The sequence below is a fragment of the Lactuca virosa genome, chromosome 7 (assembly GCF_052849685.1).
Source record: "Lactuca virosa cultivar CGN04683 chromosome 7, Lactuca_virosa_CGN04683_v6, whole genome shotgun sequence".
NCBI lineage: Eukaryota > Viridiplantae > Streptophyta > Magnoliopsida > Asterales > Asteraceae > Lactuca > Lactuca virosa.
In genome coordinates, this window is record NC_136432.1 from 285,167,002 (window position 1) to 285,190,125 (window position 23,124).

Below are 23,124 nucleotides of genomic sequence, written 5' to 3' on the forward strand. Positions count from 1 at the left end.
TAGTTGGACTAAGTGTAATGATTTATAAATTTTCTAATTATCTCGAAATTTATTTAAATAATCCATTTAAATAAATTTTATTTTAAAAATTAAAAATTTAATTTATTATTTTCCCGAAATACTTTAAATAAAGCAAGAAAATTTTAAATTGGGCTAACTTCAAAAGGAAATTTATTTATACTAAATTTTATTTAATAAATAATATTTATAAAATTGTTTATTTAGTTTTGTATTAAAATTGGATTTATTTTGAAAGTATTTTTCCAGTTTAGGGTAAGTTTTAAACATTCTTATCAAACTTTTATTGTTTATGATTTATAATGAAAACCATTTTGATGGGGAGGGACTAAAGGTGGGCAAAGTCAAAATAGAGGGACTGCATGTATTTATTTTGTATCATAGTTTGTACAATAACCATTTTTTTATAACAGGAGGCATACACCTCCTGTCCTTCTTCTCGTCGCAACTCATAAACAAAAAAAATAAAAAAAAATTAGCGATTGATTTTTTTTTATGATGATTCTCGATGCAAGAAAGAAAACGAAATCAAGGGGTGGAGATGGCTTACTGGTGGGGTAATGGCAGCAATAGAAGACGGTGGTGGTGGTGTTACGAGGCTGTGACAATGGCAATGGGGGTTGCCGACAGCCTCCTGCTGCCGGTCTTCTTGGCGTTTTCCGGCGTGTCTGAAGGCGGGGGAGGATAGAAGGAGGGTGGAAAACATGGTTTATACATAACAGTATAAAACAAAAGTAAAAGACGTGACTTCAGAATGTTCCGTCTTCTCCAAAAGTTGGCAAGAGTACATGTCTATTGATGCCCTGAGAATACAAGCAGTTTTAAAAATATCAGCATAAAGCTGGTGAGTTCATACGCGTTTAATTCTGGTGAAATAAATGTTTCTTTGATTCTTTGAAAAGTTGTTTCCCAAGAAAATCCTATATTTTCTTATGAAAGAGGTTTGATTATCCATTAGTTACACGTTAAACAACCTGTTTATGAAAGATTAAGTTATTCAGGAAAATCCTATATTTTCTTATGAAAGAGGTTTGATTATCCATTACTTACACGTTAAACAACCTGTTTATGAAAGGTTAAGTTATCCCAGGAAAATCCTATATTTTTCTTAAAAGTTGATAGTTGATTTTTGATTCTGATACGAGGTGTACAAGTATCTACCATACTTGTATCGATAGATGTAGTTTCCTTGAAAAACTCTGGTTACTCGCTGTGAGATGTATTAGCCTTATTACATAAATAAAACAAATAAAATAGGTAGTGAACTAGATCCTAAGGGCGTTACTGATGCCCTCTAGTAATCAAATCAGATATTACTTTGAGGTTAGTTCACTCGTTTCATTATTACAAAAGTAAATTCTCGTTACCTAAGTTGTGAGTGCCATAACCGTACTTAGACTGGATAAGGCACGAAACGGGGGCCAGTATCTTTTATGACTTTGTCACCCACGAACCTAATGGTTCCGATGTAGCTAGCAGCGAGGGTGCGGGATAGTCAGTCACATATAGATCTATACACAATAGTCACGTTCTCCCTCCAAGAGATTCTGGTTATAAGTCGTAGTCCTCCACTCACGAATCCGATGGAGTGTTACCAAGGACATGTCTCAAACTTAGCCTAACAAATTTACAAGTAATAGTACGAAAATCCTGCTTATGATTTACATGAATCCTTTATAAGATAATACATATTATAACATGATTCACAAGTTTCTTGCTTTAGATTTGAAAACTGTTTCTACGAGTTGATTTCTTAATCGATTGGTAAAACGGTTTTCTGAGTTAAAAGCATACTGAACATAAAATCATTCTATGCAAAATGAGATAATTTGAGCACAAGTTTCCTTGTACTTTTGCTTGTATTCCCCTCTTTGAAAACATGAAAAACTCAGAAAAAGCGTAGGGGTATGAACTCACTGTTTGACGTGGGATTCGAGTGTAAGTTGCTAGGAGTTGCTGAGTGTCAAATAAAGCCTCGGACACAAACGGATCCTATTTAGCATGTAGAAGTACATATATACATTAGGTGAGGACATAACACTATTTTTTATGGAAGGAAACCACCTTAGGGACTAGGAAACACTTAAAACTAAGTGTTAGAATCACATGTGTTTGAAGAAGGGAGTTTGCGTCCGTAATCAGGAGTTTACGGTCCCTGGGTTTACGGTCCAGGTGTTTACGGTCCATGGGTTTACGGTCCAGGTGTTTACGGTCCATGGGTTTACGGTCCAGGTGTTTACGGCCGTAAACACTTGGCGAAAAGTGCGATTTTCGATGTTTCAAGGCCCTTTCTAGCCTTCTGGAAGTGTTCTAAGCCTCGTTTCTAATCTTAGGAGGGTGTTGTGGCAACTTTGCACCCTATAAATAGAGTTTACGGTCAAAGGAGATTGCCTTTGACCGTAAACACTCTTTTGGTCACGATTTCTAGATGTTCAGCAAGAGATTCTTGTATCCAACAAGGTAAAGGTAGATTACTTACGTAATGGAAGCTTGAAAGGGTGGTTAGAGTCCAAAAACACTATTGTGTGTTCTTGGTGTTCTTGGTGAGAGAGAAAATCTAGAAAAAGATGAGATTCATGAGATAGGAGCATGGATTTACCACTAGGAGTGAGATAGAAACACAATCAAGGTGAAGAATCACTTACATTCTTGAGGATCTTTGAGCAAAATCGAAGTTTGTAGAGAGAGAGAGAGAGAGAGTAGAGAGAGAAAGCTTCTGGAGTGTGTAAAGTGAGAAATGAAGGCCACTCATCCCTTATATAGGGGTGAGTTTACGGTCAAGGGGTGGGGTGGAGGGTTTACGGCCGTGAACAGTGTTTACGGTCGTAAACCAAGTTTGCGGCCGTAAACTCCTCTCGAAGAGTTATTTGGCCCGAATGCTATGCTTTGACTTAGAAAACCTCGTTTTCGAATAGGAAACTCGATCGAACTGAGTTTAGAATATTCCGTTAGACCAAAAATAGTACTAATGTAAATGGAAATAAATAAAAACCCAAATTTGACTAACGGAATTGAGTAAGGATAACGGAAAAAGTTTCGGGTTGTCACAACTACCTATAGGTGTTAGTCAATCATACACGGGTAGGTTTACCACCTGTAGGTGTCAGTCAATCGTATATGGGCATGTTTACAACCTATAGATGTTAATATATTGTTTTGTGGACAGGTCTACGACTTGTAGGCATTGATGAACTGTACGCGGACAAGTCTACGACCTGTAGGTGATACTGAACTATAGATGGGCAAGTCCCTGACATGCAGATGTTAAGGAACCTCATACAGACAGGACTATGAACTGTAGGTATGAATGAATTATTCATGTGGGTATTATGTTCACCCTATGGTCATCCTATTAGCACATGTTGCTAAGGAATCCCCGAGACAATATTGTTCACTTAAAGATCCTTTAGGATAGATCCTTTGAGATTATCAGTTAGGATCAGGAAGTGAGATTAACGGGAATGGGTAGTCGAGTTAATTGTCTGTTATGAGTTATATAATTATAACAAACTAATTATAATATTGTGGGTTGAAAAATCTATGTACTCACCAGGTTTCCCAACCTGACCCACTCAGTTTCTTTGTATCATAGGTAGCGGTACGAAGGTATATGATGTTTGGATCTGATGAGAAATTCGAGGAAATATAGGCCATTAGATGTTGTAAGGTGAGTAGGTGACTATGTTTATACTTATGTTTCTTGTATCGGTTATGACATCCCATATTTTTAATAAATCAATGAAAATATTTCTTCAGAAATACTATTAATGGGAAAAATTCCTCAATATAAAGAATACTTTGTTTTAAAATAAGCATATATAAAAAGGTCTTTTTTACTGTGAAAATGGGGATGTCACATATCCCTAACCAAAGTGTGAGTCGTCCCCCGAATCTTTTCTCGAACCGAATTTTCCATCGCAAGTGCCTCACCCTGAGCCTTCCTGATCATATCGAAAAGACATGTACCAAGTGGCATCCTTAGACAAGTAACTTGTAGGAGTGCACCCTGCTTCTTGCAAATCAGTGCATTTGCAACAACATTTGCTTTACTAGGGTGGTAAAGTATCTCCAGTTAATAATCTTTTAGCACATCAAGCCACCGACGTTGTCTCATATTCAAGTCTTGCTTATCCATAAGATATTTCAGGCTCTTATGATCAGTATACACCGTGCACTTCACTCTGAATAGGTAGTGTCTCCAAATCTTTAGGGCGAACACAGTCGCCCAAAGCTCAAAATCATGGGTTGGGTATCTAGTTTCATTTGGCTTCAACTGTCATGATGCATACACAATAACCTTCCCTCTTTGCATACAGACTACCCCAAACCAAGCAATGAAGCATCATAATAAATTGTCATATCATCCACCCCCATCTAGTAAAGTCAACATTGGAGCTTTGCATAACTGTTGTCTCAAGGTCTAGAAAACCCGTTGCTGATCATCTCCCCACTTAAAAATGACACCCTTCTTTGTCAACTTTGTCAAAGGAACTGCTATTTTTGAGAAATTTTGAATAAATCAACGGTATACCCAGCTAAACTGAGAATACTCATGATCTCGGTGGGTGTTTTTGGAACCTCCCAAATCAAAACGGCCTCCACCTTGTCTGGATCAACCAAAATTCCTTGTTAGTTGATAAGATGACCACTGAACTGAATTTACCATAACTAGAAATCACACTGCTTGAACTTGGCATACAACTTCTCATGCCTCAGGGTCTTCAATAATTCCCTCAAATGTTCTTCATGTTCCTCGCGGGTCTTCGAATACACCAGAATATCGTCTATGGATATTATCACTGATATATCAAGCATGGGTCTGCACACTCTATTCATCAAATCCATAAATGTTGCGGGGGAATTCATCAGGATGAAGGGCATTGCTACAAACTCATAATGCCCATAACGAGTGCAAAATACAGTATTGGGTACATCCTCTTCTCTAACTTGCATATGGTGATACCCAGAGCATAGATCAATCTTGGAAAAACAAGATGATCCCTGAAACTGATCAAATAAGTCGTCAATTCTTGGTAAAGGATACTTGTTCTTGATGGTGAATTTGTTTAGCTCTCGATAATCAATGCACATATTGAGGGATCCATCTTATTACGAACGAAAAAAATAGGTTCCCCCTATGGGGAACGGTTGGGATGAATAAAACCCAAATCCAATAACTCTTGCAACTGAGTAGATAGCTCATGCATTTCAGGAGACAACAACTCATAAGGTGCCCTAGCAACTGGCGTTGCACCTGGAATAATATCAACCCGAAACACGACCTGCCGTACGGGAGGAACACCCGAAAAGTCATCAAGAAACACATCTAGAAGCTCCTTGACTATAGGGACTTCATCGATAGATAACTTCTGTCGACCAGACCGGATATCCACAACAAATGTGAAATACCCGACACATCCATGTTGTAGGTACTTCCGAACCTTAGTTGCAGAACATATAACTAACTTTCCTTTCATCTTCTCGTTATAGATAACTAGTTCTCATCCACTTTGGGTTTGAACTCGAACTAATTTATGTCTAAAATCAATCAATGCATGGTGTCGATCTAACCAATCCATACCCACGATGACATTGATCTCACCCATAGGAATCGGGATGAGGTCAATCGGAAATCTATCGCCATAAATTACAAGAGTACAACCTCTGAAAACCTTGGATGAACGAAGTAGCCTATCATCGGCAATTTCAAAAAACATCGGGGAGTAAAGCATCCCCGAAGTAATGATAAAATTCTTGCTAAAAGCAAGAGACACGAAAGATCGGCTTGCTCCTGCATCGAAAAGAACAAGATCAAGTACAAAATTAACATAAAAAGTACCTGATTACACATACATAAATATATACAATAAAAAATCCAATGATGAAGAGGAGATAAATAAAAGAATGCCTGTTACGACATCTGGAGTTACAATAACATCAACGGTTGTGAACAGAAATGCCCTCCCATGGGCCGTTGAGTCCTTGTGCTTTTTATGCCTACCATCAGTGATCCTCAATGTGGTAGGAACAGGAGCCATGACCTATTAATTGGTCCTATTCGGACACTCTGACCTACTGTTCCCAAACTAATTGCATCTGAAGCATAGCTTCGAGGGCTCCTTGCAATCCTTGCTGAAATGTTTGGGTTTCCCACACTTGTAACATACAATTTGCCCAACCCTACACTCCCCAAAATGATTCTTTCCACACTTTATGTACTTCGGATAAGTCTTGTTGCCATCCCCCTTGCCCCAGACATCTTGAACTTCTTATGTGGCTGGTTAGTCGTCTGAGTAGGGGTTGGCCTCTTCAACTTCGTCTGCCTTTCCAACTCAATCATGCGGAGGCGGGCTACCTGAGTCATCTCACAGAGAGTTTCGCACCTCGCGGTGGCCACACACTCTCAGATCTCATCCATTAACCCATAACAGTAGTTGGACATCTTCATGGCCTTTGTAGCCATATAATCTGGACAGAACATTGACTTCTCATAAAATAGTGCAGTGATCTCATTCATAGACTCCATAGTGTGTCTCAAGGAAACGAACTCCTCAGTAAGCTGCTGGACATCCACATGTAACATCCCGACTCCCAGGTATAATATTTATGTAATTTTCTTGATTTTGACTGAGCAACTCGACGAGTTGGAGGACCCAAATCGTCGAGTAGAGAAGAGTTTTGGTCGTGTGGGTTTTACGACCAAATCGACGAGTTGGCGCTGTGAGAGGAAACCCTAATTTCCCGGGGTTGTGTCCTATTTAAAGGACCTTAAGCCCTCATTTCTTCCTCCCATGTCACCTTACTCCCCTGTGTGAAACCGTAATCGTGTAGATTGATCTAAGAGAAAGAGAAGGGCTAACTTTGAGCATTCTTGTGCACTTTTGAAAGAGAAGAAAAGAGTATCAAGGCTTGGAACGAGAAGGGACTGTTGGATCCAGTGTTTATCCATCCTTAGCCTCTGTTTGAAGGTAAATGTCACCACCTTGCTCATTATTTTGATTAGATCTTGTGTTTAGGAAGTTTTAGGGCTTTTTCCATCTTTCCTTGAGACTTTGAGTATTTTGAGCTTTCCAAGAGATTGAGACTTCAGATCTGGACCTTGTGAGGTCCCTTGAGCCCAAAGGTCCAAGCTTTATCAAGCTAGAGGAAAGTTTTTATGCTTAGGACTCTAAATGGAACTTATTTTGACATTTCAAGCCCTAAGTGCCATGCATGGACGTAAAGCTTGCAGCTTTACGTGGTATCTCAACCTTAGGAGGCTAGATCTAGAGTCTGGGGTTGTAACTCTGCCTTAAAACATCTGAATGAGAAAAAGACTTAAGTGACTCGTCGAGTTGATGAGCCAACTCGACGAGTCGGCTAGGGTTTTCCCTCACAAGTCTGGCCATAAGTAACTCGGCAAGTTGATGAGACAACTCGACGAGTAAAGTTGGATTTTCACAACATGTCTAAAGGAACGAGGGGACTCGAGGAGTCACATAGTTGCACTCGATGAGTCGGGTCAACATGGACTGTTGACTCGAGTGTTGACTTTGGTTGACTTTAGGGTTTGGCCAAGTCAGGGATCATGGAGACCATGGAGGGGTAAAATTATCTTTTACCCATCCCAAGAGATTAGAGAAAGAAAATAGCTTGGTTTATTTAGAGTTGTGATTGGAGTGTTAATTAGAGATAATTATCGTATGTGTTAGTCGGAGGCTAGATCGGTGATTCGTGTACGAGGTTTATTTGCTTGCTTACAAGGTGAGTCTTCTTGCTATACTTACCTTGAGTGATAATTTTGTGTGGCCGGAGGGACTTGTGTGATTATATTGAGTATTGTGATATTCTGCATTATGTCTTTGTGATTTATGTTGTGTATTATGCTGAGCTTTACTGTGTTAGGACCAGAGGGTCCACCCGAGTTGTGGGACCAGAGGGTTCCACTGAGACACGTCAACCAGAGGGTCTTATTTGAGATATAGCCATGAGAGGCTAATGAGTTATGTGTGCTATTTTGGGGAGCTCACTAAGCTTTGTGCTTACTGTGTTATGTGATATGTGTTTTAGGTACTCCTCAGGATCGCGAGAAGGCGTCGGCTTGATTGTACACACGATACAGAGTTATGTTTTTGAGGATCCTGGATTTTATTCAAACAATTATGAATATGTTTTTTGGATAATTTGACATTTTGGGGATTTTGTGAAATGTGTTGATGAGATGTGATTTTAAAAATGAAAATTTTATTTGAAAATTTACGGTGTTACAAGTTGGTATCAGAGCCTTGGTTTGAGGGATTCGGAGGTACCTTCGGGTATGTCTGAACTCAAACTGAGGATTTGACAAAAAATTACAAAGAAGAAATGATTTTTCTAAAACGAGTAAGAGTTTTTAGGAAAAAAACGAGTTGGAGCAATGTGTACAATCAGCCAGAGCCCGAACGGTGATTTCCCAAAATACCCTTACTTATTTGTGTTATGAGATATTCATGAGATATTAGGGATGCGTGCTAGAGGATAAGCTGGGTATTTCATATTTTATGTCTAGAGTTGCCTGATTTGTGATGCCTTAGCCTAGGAGATGTTATTGATCGATGTTATCTGTTATTTGCCTTGAGTATGTGATGAGTAGGAGTATCTAGCAGGAATCACTTAGAAAGAGTTCTGAGTCGAGGGATAATCTAGGAGAGATACCTAGATGAACATATGATTGGTCCACTGAGATAGTAGTCTGATATTCGTGAGAAATAGAGTACTTGTGAATTAGGACCCTAGGAGGAAGACTTGGGGTGACTACAGGTTGGTGTGGAAGGTAGTATTGGGCCCGTACTACTGAAAGCACCGGATTTGTATGCGACCCAAGTAAGAATCCTTAGGGTACTTAGGAGCATATAGGGGAGGGAAATCGAGTGTGAGTATGCTCGAACGAGTCTCTGATGATTTTTGTGTTATGTTTTAGAGACATCATGGTGGGTACACTCATAACCCCGAGAGTAGTGGGACCAGTAATGAGGAGATCCAAAGGATCATTCATGAGGAGGTCGTCGCAGCCATCAGGGAGGCTATACCAGAGATGTTTGGGTCTATTAAGAACACGTTCATCGAGACATTCGATGAGTGCTATTCTGCTGTTACTGAGGCCGCTGCTGCCGCAGCCACCGCAGTCGTAGCTGCTACTAGGCCACAAGGAGGTGACTCGTTGTTGTTTCGGGAGTTCAGCAACACGAAGCCACCAGAGTTTGATGGAACACAAGATCTGATTAATGCTATGAGATGGATATCCGATATTGAGGGGTGTTTTGACACGTGTTTATGCCCCAAGCACCTGAGAATTCGGTTTGCAATGAACCAGCTTCGCTTAGGAGCGAAGGACTGGTGGAAGTTCGTGACAGCCAACTTTACTCCTGCAGATCATGCTGCAGTGACATGGGAGAGATTTATATAGTTGTTCCGAGACGGGTATGTTCCCCCGGTGGAGAGGGAACGGTTAGCCCATGAGTTTCTGTCTCTTAAGTAGAAGACAGAAACTGTGATTGAGATCTCGAGGATGTTCCATGAGAGGGCACTATTTTGCCCTGAGCACGTGTCTATGGAGCAAGCACGTGTGAGCCGATATCTGAGCATACTGAGGAGGGATATATGGGAGTTCGTGGCGAACTCGTCATACCGAGCATTGGCTGAGCTTCAGACCAATGCCAGGAGGAGGGAGATTGAGCTAGAGTTGCAGACCAGAGAGGAGGAGGAGTCTCGGGGTAGAGACAGGAGACCGATACAGTCGTAGCCGGCGACGAAGCGGGCAAAGCCCGCTGATGCGAGAGCTGGGGGCCAGAAGGGCCACACTTGTGGTAAGTGCGGCAAGAGTCACGAGGAATCGTGTCAGGCAGGGATTTGCTACAAATGTGGCAAAGAGGGGCACATGGAGAAGGATTGACCCAAGGGGTTTGCAGTTTGCTTTCACTTCAACCAGACCGGTCATCGAAAGGCCGAGTGTGTTAGGGGTGTCAAACCCAACAAATAATTGGGGTACAACAGACTCCAAATACACTGCTTTAATGGTCTAAAAAGTAGTACAAGGCAAGCAGGGTTGAACAACAGAGACACGGGATAAAAGTCTATACCTCTTTGTGCAAGGTACTTTGGTCACAAAGGGGGATTTGTTTGCAAAAGTCAAATAATGAAAATAACAATCAACTTTGAAACATGTAGAAAATGAAATAGATTTGTAAACAAGTTGTAAAAGTGCTTCCAGTTCTAGTTCTCAATGTTGTCATTTAACCTGATTATGACTTGATGTAATTTGTGATTGCTATTCTAAGTTGGTACTGAAAGATATTAACACGCTCTAAAGTAAAGCTATGTTAGGGGTAAAGTGGTCTTTTACCCCAAGCATAGACTTATGGATATGTGTTTGGGACCCAATTATTAATTGAGTGTTATTTTGATGTTGACAGATTCGGGAATCTGTCATCCAACAGCTAGGGTTTTGTCAGCGGGACTTCAGCAGTGTGAGGTGAGTCTACTCCTATAGGAACGGGTCTAAGGCACCAAGGCCAACCCGTTTATGTGTGATAGTATATGCTGGAGTTAGCCCGATGTAGATGGTATGTTTCCGGACTTCGGTCCGATGCCGAGGCAAGCCCGAGGAATGCCAGTATGCTTGATGTCTATGTGATTCTTGCATGTGTTTGTCTATGTGTTCCGGACTTCGGTCTGATGTCGGGGCAGGCTCAAGGAATGTTTAGCTTATATGTTATGTGTTATGTGTTCCGGACTTCGGTCCGATGTCGGGGCAAGCCCGATGGATGTTTAGCTTTTATGTGATTATGTTATGATTGTTGATATGTTATGTATACCGGACTTCGGTCCGATGCCGGGTGAGGCCCGATGCAGTGGGCTAGGCCCAAGTTATACCGGACTTCGGTCCGATGCCGGGCGGGGCCCGATGCAGTGGTCTAGTCCCAGTATGTGATTTTGTGTGTGGTATGTGGTAGCTTGGGGAGACTCACTAAGTTTCATGCTTACAACTTTCAGTTTTGGTTTCAGGTACTTCGTTTTCAAAGGAGGAGCTCGGGAAGATTGCAGTGCACACACCGTTCGTTCAGCCTGTGATGTTTATACTCTGATATATTTGACAGATGTTATGATGCTTTTGAGATACACGACTTATAACTTTTATATGTCAAATGATAATTATGGCTTTATTACTGATTTAAAACGAAATTTCCGGACTGTATTTTTGGGATGTTTCAAGTTCCACCATCAAAAAGTGATAGATATATTTTATAACAATATATTTTTATATTTTAATCGGTTTAATATTTTATTAAATAGAAGTGTAATTAAAATTGTATGTATTTATTATCTTATACTAAAAACCAAACAAATTGTAATGCTTGTTTAAGAAAAATAGATTATAAATTAAAAGGTGTTTAAAAAAAATAAGATTTCAATAAGTTAAGATTTCTAATTTTTCAAATCTCCTTATAACTTTTTTGGGTTGTAAAAATCAAATACCCCATAAAACATATATAAATTAAGGGAAACACTTTTTTTTAAAAAAAAAACAAAAAACAAAAAAACAACTTATTGACTTGTTGACTTTTTCCACCACAAAATTTAAACCAATCACTTTTTGAAAAACTCATTTTCTCATCACCATAAGTCAATAAGTTATTTTTTTTTTTCTAAAAGTCATTTTGAGGTTCAAAATAAAATCAAAAACACCCTCTTAATCTTAAAATAAATAAGACTTGAGGTTAAAAATCATAATGCATTGAAAATAAATACCTATGTTTTTGCTTATTAAGAAAAAAAATCATCATATTTAACCATCAAAACATGTTATTGTTTGCGGTAACCTGAAAATTACGCCAAATGTCAAATAATAGTCGGTTTCGGTAGTTAAATTGCAAATAATAATAATAATAATAATAAATAAATAAATAAATAAATAAATAAATAAAATTAAAAGTGATTTTTTCTTATCAACAGAATCAAAATTTAAGGAATTTTATGCATTCTTCCCTTTAACATTATGCTATTTTTACATATCTGGGCCAATATTATATTTAACTTAATGAAAATATCAATGTTAGTATGTTTTCTTAAGAGAAAATTATAAATATAACCGAAACCGATAATTACTTTGTAGAAAATAGCCAAAATAAACCCAATTACAAAAATAGCCTGCAAAATCGCAGATGGACTAAGTCCATCTGCTATTTCACATTCTATCTGCGATTTCACCTTTTTCGTAGATATAAAAACGTAATTTTTTTTGTTTGTTTCATTTTTTACACTTTTCGTTGAAGAACTCTCTCTCTGGAAGCACTATGGACGATTTGACAAAACAAATATTAACTCATTTTATTAAAAAGATTTTAAATAAATTTTTCAAAGAAATTACAACAAAAGTGATCATTTTTTGCAAAAAATTATATATAATATGGTTGTTTCATAGTCAAATCCTATCAATTTCGTAATCAAAAATTAAAATAAAAAAAAAACGAAATCACAGATGAACTTAGTTCATCTGCGATTTTAGTCACTTGTACCCCCTATTCATACCATAAAAAAAATAAAAAATCATCTGCGAACGTACAAGTCGCTAAAGATGTGCTTTAGTGACTTGTACGTTCGTAGATGGCTTGGTGAAATCGCAGATCGGCTTAATCCATCTGTGATTTTGATGGCTATTTTTGTAATTTGGATTTTTTTTTGTTATTTTTACAAAGTAATTAACTATTTTTGTTATATTTGTAATTTTCTCTTTTCTTAATTAAATTTATTAATATTTTATAATAGTAATAATAAAGGTAAAGTTATATTCATGAACTAAGCGTGTAGTAACCTGGTAACTTTGGTGTATTTAGTTTTAGGTAAGTAATAATGTTATATGTGAAAATAACAATACATTTATATTAATTTATATATTATAATATATTTTTTTTGTTTGTTGCGATTGCAATACATAAATATATAATCTACTTAATTGAATAACAGTAAGTTATAGCATTCTTTTTTTATATAGAAAATTAGAAAGTCACATTTGTAATTGTATTCCACGGAAACTACGGTTGATAAAGAAAAACACTATTGATGATTCCAAATCGTAATGATTAATCAAATATTTGTAAGAAATTAATTAATTTAAAAGATAAAAGATTTGCCTGTAAGTTTATAATGATCGGTATGTGCGAGTAAATATTTAATAAAATCATGACTATTATGAATATCTGATTTACGGTATGTGTGGGTAAATATTTAATAAAATCATGATTTTGTACAAATGCAATAGAAATTTAAAAAAAAATACAAAAATAAAGCAAAGTGTGACATCCCCAAATTCACGGTCATTTTAAAATTTTTATTTATGCTTATTTAAAAATCAGAGTATCCATTTAAAATAATAATATTGCGGAATTTGTTCGCAGAAAACATGATAAAGATATTATCAAAGCATTTCCGAAGAAATGTATTTTGTTTATATTAAAACATTGGCAGTCATCGTCAATACAGAAACATAAGCATAAACAGACTTTACATTCATTTACACTAATGATTTACATCTTCGTTAATCTCTCAGTGTAATGTAGCTTCGTATCGAGACCTGTGATATAAATATACCGAGTGGGTCAGGTTGGGAAACCTGGTGAGTATATAGAGTTTTCAACCCACAATAATATAATTATTATGTTTAATCACCAAACAATTAACCCAACTTACCATCCTCATCATCTTCTTTATTCTTAAGGATCTACCCTAAGAATCATCTATTCTTCATTCCTTCATTCCTAATGATTGTCCTAACGAATAAGCACGAAGTCCATCGCTGCCAGTGTTTATCTAACATGCACTAAGTTCATAGTTCTCGTTGTTATCTGATAGGCACTAAGTCCATAGTTGCCAATGTCCATCTATAGAGCACTAAATCCATAGCTGCCAACGTTCATTTGTAAGGCACTAAGTCCATATTTCACCATATATATAAGCAACTCTTACCCCACCCCGTCGATCTCACAACGACACTATTCATACTCTCCGACCTTAAAATTTATCTCTTTACTTAATCCATGCTCTCGGATCAATAATTGTGCCCATTCCATTCTCTAGGACTAGGGACAAATGTCTAAATCCATACTCCCGGATTAATGTCAAATAACTATGTCCTATCCATACTCACGGACTAATGACAACTGACTATGTCTTAATCCATACTCCCGGATTAATGACAATTGAGTATGTCTTAATCCATACTCCCGGATTAATGACAATTGACTATATCCAATCCATACTCTCGGACTAGGGACAATGACTATGTCTAATCCATGCTCCCAGATCAATGACATGTTTTAAAGTTATATTCTCTGTGTATAACTCACTCGTACTCATAAGAAGATACTACCCAATATTCCTCATAATTAATTTAGGTTTACTCTTTATCCTAAATCATCATATATAATCAGGTATGTTCTTTAACAAGTATTTCAGGCAACATCAAATAACGCGCACATAAACATATATTTAATACTTCAATCAATACTTGTATTAAAATCATGTTCATGAAGGGGACTATGCACTCACTTGTTAAAGTGATGATTCTAAACTCGGGCAGCGCTTCGCTTCTAACGATTCTATTTTCCTTCGACGAAAACTAGCATTACTATCGCTAAGTTTTAGTCTAATCTTTATTGCGACTAATTATTAGTCTAGATTCATCATTAACTCAAAGTCTACTTCATGATCTATCAAGTAAGGAACAACCAGGTAGGATCATATCGGAGGTAGGGTCTGTTTGGTATACGAAGTATACTGTTTGGAAATCCCACTTTAAACACCTCACTAAATCACAACCTAGACATCATCCCCGTAAGTAGATCAATCAGTATAACGACTTTGAATCACTGATAAATTTTATTTATAGGTTCTTAATAACAATACTATATTTAAATATAAGCTATACTTAAAGTAGGGTAAGCATATCTTACCTACGAGGGGGTTTGGCTAGGAGCCGGGCTCTGTATGGGTAGAACTTCCGAGCCGAAAGCTCTTCTTCTCGGAGCCTTCCGGCACTCCGGGACTCGCCTCTGGCACTTAGAAGTTGCTAGGGAAGGGGGTAGAGGGTTTGGGGGTAATGGGAGAGAAAGAGTATGAAAAGTGTGAGTTTTGGGGGTGATTTACGCCTCTATTTATAGGCTGTCTGGGCCTATTCACGTCGTGAAAAGGGTGCTCACGTCGTGAGCCTTGCGTAGGCTCCAAGGCGAAGTCTGGCGCTGACACGTGGCGCCGGACGCAGGTAAAACAACAAATCTTTAAAAATTCATAACTTTCGCATACGAACTCCGTTTTTGACGTTCTATATATCCACGCGTAGGTAAAGACAAGATCTACAACTTTCCGTTTGACTCCATCGACTAATTCTCGACCGATTTTAAATTTAACAGTATGAGAAGATTATACTGTTAAATGACTGCGTAAAATTCATAACTTCTACATACGGACTCCGTTTTCGTCTGTCTTTTTATCGTTCAGCTCCTATTAATGAGATCTTCAAATCTCATTTAGGTTGCATTGGCCAAAAAGCGATCGATCTAAAATCCGAATTTCGGGCTGTGCACTGCTTTGCCAAATCTTAGAAAAATCATAACTTCCTCATACGAAGTCAGATTTGGGCGTTCTTTTTATGCATGCTCTCAGTTTAACGTATACTACAACTTTCATTTATATCTCTAAGGCTAAAAAGTAGTTTATCAAAAATTCACTTTTTACTTTACGCGGTGCCGTGTTGGTTTTGCCGTAAAACTTCGACGGGCCATAACTTCTTCGTTATAACTCGGATTTCGGCGTTCTTTATATGTACGGAAACCTTGTGACATATACAATAACTTGGTTAAGATTACTCCTTCTAAATAATCTTCCATCAAAAAGTCATTTTTGACGCTCATTGTCTCTAAATTGACTAGCCCGAATCTACGGGCGTTACAATTATCTCCCCCTTAGGATGATTACGTCCCAGAATCATCAACAAAACAGTGCTTGTATAATGACTCCATAAGTTATCTCTTCATCCTAGGTAACAATCGTAACTTCTATATTCCTTCGAATCAGTATCTATCTCTTAGACTTATTGACTGCAAGCAGTACTCGATTGTGCACCCACTCTATATCTGATGTTAGTCTTCCAATCATGACCTTCGAATCACAATCTCGATTCCTTATTAGATACTTCTTCTTCTTAACAAACTTAAGATAAGTTCTTTGATTACCACCATGGACTAATGGGTCATGTTCTAATGACCTCTCATCGTATGATGCGACGCTTAGACTCAGGTCGTTTAGAGTCAAATCCAGAACAGACTATACCTTCCTTCATGTTATAATGTGATATAATCACATTCTAGCAAATATCACTTCGAGCTACAATCTTCTTACTTTAACAACAATCTCGGTACTTCTACTGATCGCTTCGTTTATCCTTTATTTCAATCTTTTGTCTTAAGTCAGACACGACATCGAACTTGGTTCTCTGAACCATGTAACATACTCATCGTAGTCGGACTTGATATGATATGACCTCTAGGGTCGGAGTAACAATCATCTTCTTAGTCATTACCGAAACGATGGTAGCGACATACTCGAACAAAACGGAATCAATTACTAGCTTCTTGGTAACCTGGTAACCTTGGTAACCTTGTGACCTTCCCTGATCCAAGTGCGAGTCCTTATTCATGATTCCTTGCATTGTTATCTGCTTCGTTGAGGATCATTTGAAATGCTCTTGCCTTTGGTTTTGGCGGCATATTTGGCTTTGTGGCTTCCTCTCTCCTTGGGCAGTCTTGCTTGAAGTGTCCTTCTTCACCACACTTAAATCAGACTTCTCTCTTGGTTGTGCATTCGCTGGCATAATGACCAGTCTTCCCGCATTTGAAGCAGGTCATCTCTTTAGAGCATCTCCCAATGTGCTTCCTTCTGCACTTGTCACACCATTGTGCTCCTTCTCCAGACTTCGAGAATTTTCTCTTCTCATCGGATCTTGTGGATCCTTCAAACATTCTCTTATCGCCAACTTCAACCTTGCTGGCGGCTCTGTTGGATTAGTGTCTAAGTCCATAACTATAATTGGTATGTACTTGACCCGACTCGGCATGGTCCATTTGGGTTGCATGGCATCGGAACATTTGGATAGACCGTTTATGAGGAAAAGACATTTTGTGACATATTAATATATTATAAGTTCTAATATATTAATATGAAATCATGTTATTTAATTAGTATTGATCAAGAATTAATTTGGACTTAATTTAGTGATCAAAAAGAGACTAATTAAATATATGGGGATTGATTGTGTAAATCATTCATTCTTATATATGTGGGCTTATGATCCAAGATTCCTTTATGTTGGGTTTAACCCATGTGGTGATTCATGGATACTCCATGGAGGTTAAAACCCATGGAGCATAAGGAATGGGTAAAGTCATGAGTTACATAGTGTAACCCTAATAGCCACACTATATAAGAACCCCTTTAGTTCAAGAAATTGGCACTAGTGATACATATGTAAGAGGGCTAGCCAATTTGAACATGTATGTCTTCTTCTCATGGTTATTCCAAGAGTTCATGATGTTGTGTGAACCATTTGAGGTGTCACACTTAGGGCACTAGGCTCTCAAGCTTCATGGAGTCAAGCAACAACAACAAGGTATGTATTCTATCTATTTTAGTATCCTAGTATCAATGTTTTGATATGCTAGTTAGGATAATACCTTGGATAATCATATTTGCATGTATAATAGAGAAAACATAGATCCAAGGTATTTAGGGTTGCATGTACACTTAGGAGTGTTAGAATGCTCAAAACCCAACAGTGGTATCAGAGCCTAGGCTTGTTTTCAGTTATACTTGATGCAAATTGCTGAAAAATGCTGAAAAAGTCGAATTTCGGGCATTCTGGGCACTGTACTCGCCGAGTCCACTGATGAACTCGCCGAGTACATGAATAAAATCATCCTACTCGGCGAGTAGGTTGATACACTCGACGAGTAGGAGCCCAAGACAGCATATTTTCGAGGTTTTTGGCTAGAAATGGACTAGGAACATTACCCTAAGCTGTTTTTGGACTCATAAACTTGTTTTTGATGTGGTAATGTTCATGCTAATCCAATTTCAAAGATAATTGTCAATATATTCATGTTTTGTATTAGTTTAGTGATTAGGCTAATTACATGAAAAAGTTTGATTTGAATTATCTTGTTCTTATGAGTTGCTTAGATTAATATAAAAGTTAATTGATTATGTGTTTTCAATCCATTTTAATCTAAGAGTTGATTCTAAAATGTGTTTTTGTAACTTGTCCTCAAGTTATATGAAAAGTCACATTTAAGTTTCATAAAACTCATAAAAGTTGGTAATGGTTACAAAAATGAAGAGTCTTGTCCTCAAGTTATGGAGGTACAAGAGTCACTTCATTAAGTAATAAAATGTGTAACCTTAATTAATTCCATAAATTACAAAATAAAGAAAAGTTACATTCTTTTATTAGTTTAAAGTCTTCCATAACTTGTCCTCAAGTTATGGAACTTGAAAAGTTTTTTAATTAAAACTAATTTAAACACATAAGTTATGGAATTAATTAGTTTTGAATAGTTTCAAAACTTGCCCTCAAGTTTTGGAATTTGAAAAGTTTCACTTATGAATACTTTAATTCCAAGTTAGCCCTTAGAATTTTAAAAGTTAAAATTCAAACCCTTATACTATTATTATAATTTTAATTATATAGATATGTATAAGATAAAGTCAATCTTACCGTTAGTAGGCCTCATTCACGAAGCCGGTCTATAAGGGGGTATAAGGTTACTGCCTATAAAATGGCAGTTTAATGGGTGTCCACTCTCACCCACCGCTTCCTTGACTGGTGGAGGGTCGTTAGCCGAACGGGTAGGAAAGGACTATAATTCTCCCTTCATTAAAAGTATTAATGATAAATACTAAGTAACTAAACGCTTATAAATTCCCAATATTAGTTACTTAGGAAAATGTGAAATTGGTGCTAGCCCATAAAATTACACTTTGTACCTTACCAAGTCGTTAGTGGAGCGTGTGTGGTTAACCGACACACTAACATGGACTAGTAAGAGTGGCAAAGGGTAACTTAACTTTATTATAGATCGGTGGAGCGTGTGTGGTTAAACGGCACATCGATTAGGTAATATTGTTGAGGGTACCAAGTCAATTTGTATGGTTATTCACACCTTGTTTGTGATCCTCGGCATCCCAGTCACAAACTTGAGAGGGCACAATCGAGATTCAAACATGCCATTGAAAGTTCAATGTATCTCAAAAGATCTAGGAGTTTCAAATCCAATTAAAACTTAATTATATTTCGTTTTTCTATGGTGGAAATTGGTAAATCGTCATTTACCTACCTTTAACTATTTTATAACTTGGATTACGGCATCCCTCTTCCAGTTATAAATAGGTTATTGGGTCCTAGCCTTAATATTTCATATTGGGTGTTATATTAAGGACTCTAAATCAACTAACTTGAATATCTCCCAAAAGATGTCTAAGTTCACACATCTATGATCTTCCTAAATCTCTTGAAACAAGCTTTCCTAAATGAAGATGATGTCCCATGGAAATCATACTTCTTTCACCTCCTCCAATTATTCTCCCTAACCCACAAGTTCTTGAAAAGTTTAAGGTCACTCAAGCCCTATTGGCAAGCAAAGGTCTATGTGTGATCACATCTTGGAGATGTAGTCACATATTGACAAGCCGGGAGAGTTGGGTGTCAAAGTCTAGAGGAAGCTGATGATCAATCACTTTCTAAGTCACATAGTGAGTTCCTTTGGGACTCCTATGAAACAGACTATGACAAGACCCTTAATGATCTTATCTATTTGCTAAGATCAACTTCCTAAAACTTTATGGACATTGACAATGATGACATTGGATATCCAGTAAAGCTCTCTCTTCCCAATGGAAAGGGATCGGCCATAGTCAACTCGGTTGACCAAATGGTAAAGAGAGAGGCTAAGTCTGAGATAGTCCCATTATCAAGGGTCCATTTCCAAAGAAAGGGGCATTAGTTGCGAAGCTGCCAAATTTACCTAAGGATGTTAAAGTCAATAAGTTTGACTCTACTTCAGGTAAAGTCCACTATCTAACTCTGCTAAGTTTCTATTCTGAGATTCTTGATACATGATGTGACTGGGTCACATGTTGATGTTTTAAGAATCAAAGAAAAAGTGAAGAAACTTAAAGAAAGAATATGTTGAATCTGATGGCATAGATGGATTTCTATCGCATAGTTTGAAGATCGGATTCTTGAGCTACTTCTTAAGAGTTATGATATATTGCTTAGGAATAAATAACAACAAGTTTTCATATAGATTGTAAGGATGAGTTTTTCCGCAAAGTTTTAAAAATAAAAGGTAAATCTTTTGATTTTATTTATTTTAAAATATCCTTACAATGGCATTTGTGAAAACTTTTGTTGCTTATAAGATTCCATTAAGAGCAAGAGTGGAAATATGAATTTGATTCTTTCATTTGTGGTAGTGTCTAAATTTACCAAATAAGGAAAGATTCTCATCACCTAAGTTTCAGTTGGATAGAAACTTGGAATCATGCAAGTTGTATAGCATGACGAATAAGAACTTTCAAGCATTGGAAAAATTAAGACTAACTACTTGTTCACATGGATGTGTGAGTCAAGTAAAGGATCGAGTACACATTCTTGTGTACTGATCAAGCCCACCACAAATAATCATTAAGACTATTCGTCATTATTTACTAAAATTCAGTAAATATGGTTATACTTACAAGCTTAAGTGTAATTCTGAGACATTGGAAAAGGTTTCAATGTATGGCAGAGCGAATAAGAAGAATCAACTTAGGCAGAAAGATAAAAGTTTCTCAAATCTGAAAAGATGGGAGAGTACTTTAGTATCATGTTATATAATCATCTTAATGATTAAGATACCTTATCACAATTCATCCTCTAAGTGCATTCTGGTAGCTAAGAAGAGGAGCTATGAATTGTTGAAGTGGTTAAATCAAGAAGATGATTCATACTTCGTTCCAAAAACAATTCTTGGATTTATAATCTAAAATTGTAACTTGAGTGACGTATCTTAAAAGGGTTTAGAACACTTGTCAAATGTAAGAGTAAAAGTTTTCTACTCTTGTACATTTGAAATTGGTAAGTTGTGATGTTTTTGGATAAAACAAAGACCAACTAAGGCCAATTGTGTGAAGTGTTTGTCTTGATTAGAATCCACACTATCTCTTGAATATTTGACAAGAGAGTCTTATATGTCAAGAGGACAGTGGGAGTCTTAAAGGTCTTGAAAGTCTCAAGAACTAATCAAGAATAAAACTTGAAGTTCTTCACTAGCACACGACTTGAGGTTCATAACCTATCGTGGTGACATATTCTGTGCCCATTCCAATTAAAGTTGGCTTTGCATATGAGTTCTTAGAGTTCTCAATTCGTTGCACAACAACTTGGAATCAATGGCAGGCCCTTGAGCTGCCAAATGGCAAGAATTTAAGATTGCACAAGTTTAATCCATATAAGTGTGGATTTGCCAGTAACCTTGTCTTGTGATTATGGTTTTGACAAAATTCATATGGATAGGAACTCATACACCATTAAATCTAAGTGTCATAAGGTTTCTCTCCGATTCATGAAAATGATGGTGAGGAAACACTTTCGCTAAGTAGATTTTAGCTAGATAGAAATTGTGATATTTGCATTCTCGAAGTCGTTAGTGGAGCGTGTGTGGTTAACCGGCACACTAACATGGACTTGTGAGAAGCGGTAAAGGTCTAAACAATCGAGACTATGATTACGGCATCCCTTTTCATAGTTCTTAAAATTGTTTAGACACACCTGTGAGCTATCTAAGATAAGGTGTATGATATTGATAAAGTTTTATCAAAGCAATCTAGTATCAGAAATCTGAACTTTGGTAAGAAAGTCAATAAAGTATTGATTTCTAGAAGTCCAGCTGATTTCTGATTACATGTCAAAGCTAGTGGGAGCATAAGTGTTATGCTAATAATCATCATGTTAGTGGGAGCATGATAATTATGATAAAGGTTGCAAGTTAGCAATGTTAATTATAGAAAACAAAAGTTTCAATTCGTGAGGCTGCAGGGGTTGGAAAAGTTGTTTTGCTATAATTAAGGAAGAGAAAATTATACTTCATTTCAATTCTAAAAGCTTAGATTGAGATTTTAATCGTATTTAGTCAAGGATATATATATATATATATATATATATATGAATTTCATGTTGGAATGGCTCAACATAAGGAAATTCTATATATGGGTCCATTATTTGCGTTCTAAAATTCGATTATGATTACGGCATCCCTTTTCATAATCTGAATTATGAGAACTTGGCAAATAGAAATGGAAATGTTATAGCAAAAGATTGGTTTAGTCTTTATGTGAGACATCATGACTCGAGTCCCATATGCTTCGGATATAGGATCGATTTCATGTGCTATATTCATCCTTTCTAAAATTTTCCAAATGCCTGGGGCATTAAGAAGGGAAAAGGTCTAGAATTGGATATGACTAAAAGGATTAAGCAATTGTCGAGGACAATCTAAGGTTTACCAAAGATTGGTTGCTCAAGGACAATTGGAAGTATAGTGTTAATTTTGGAAGGACCATGTTGACATATTCTGAAAAGAGGCAACTCTTGTTCAAAGTGATGGTCAAAATGGGAATATGGAATTGTTTCCATAGGTGGAAGTTATTATTTGAATAAGTGTAAGATTAAAGAACTTAATGCAAGAAGGATGTTCAAAGGAATGTACTTTGAATTTGAGACTTCACTTCCATGGAATTGCTTTCCATTGGAACACCTTGTAATGTCTGTTGCCAAGTCTTTGTGACTTGTGTGCATATTCATTACAAGAGGATCATTGCATATAAGTTTAGAATCTAACAAGATTACGGTAAAAGACAAGAATTTGGTGTTCTTACATTTACAAAAAGGATTTGGGACTGTGAAAGAGGATCATTGGAGTTATGTTCAATTGATCTAATTCACAAAGTGAAGATCATAGACAAACATAGTATGCATACTTGGTGTATGGCATGACTAGTGTT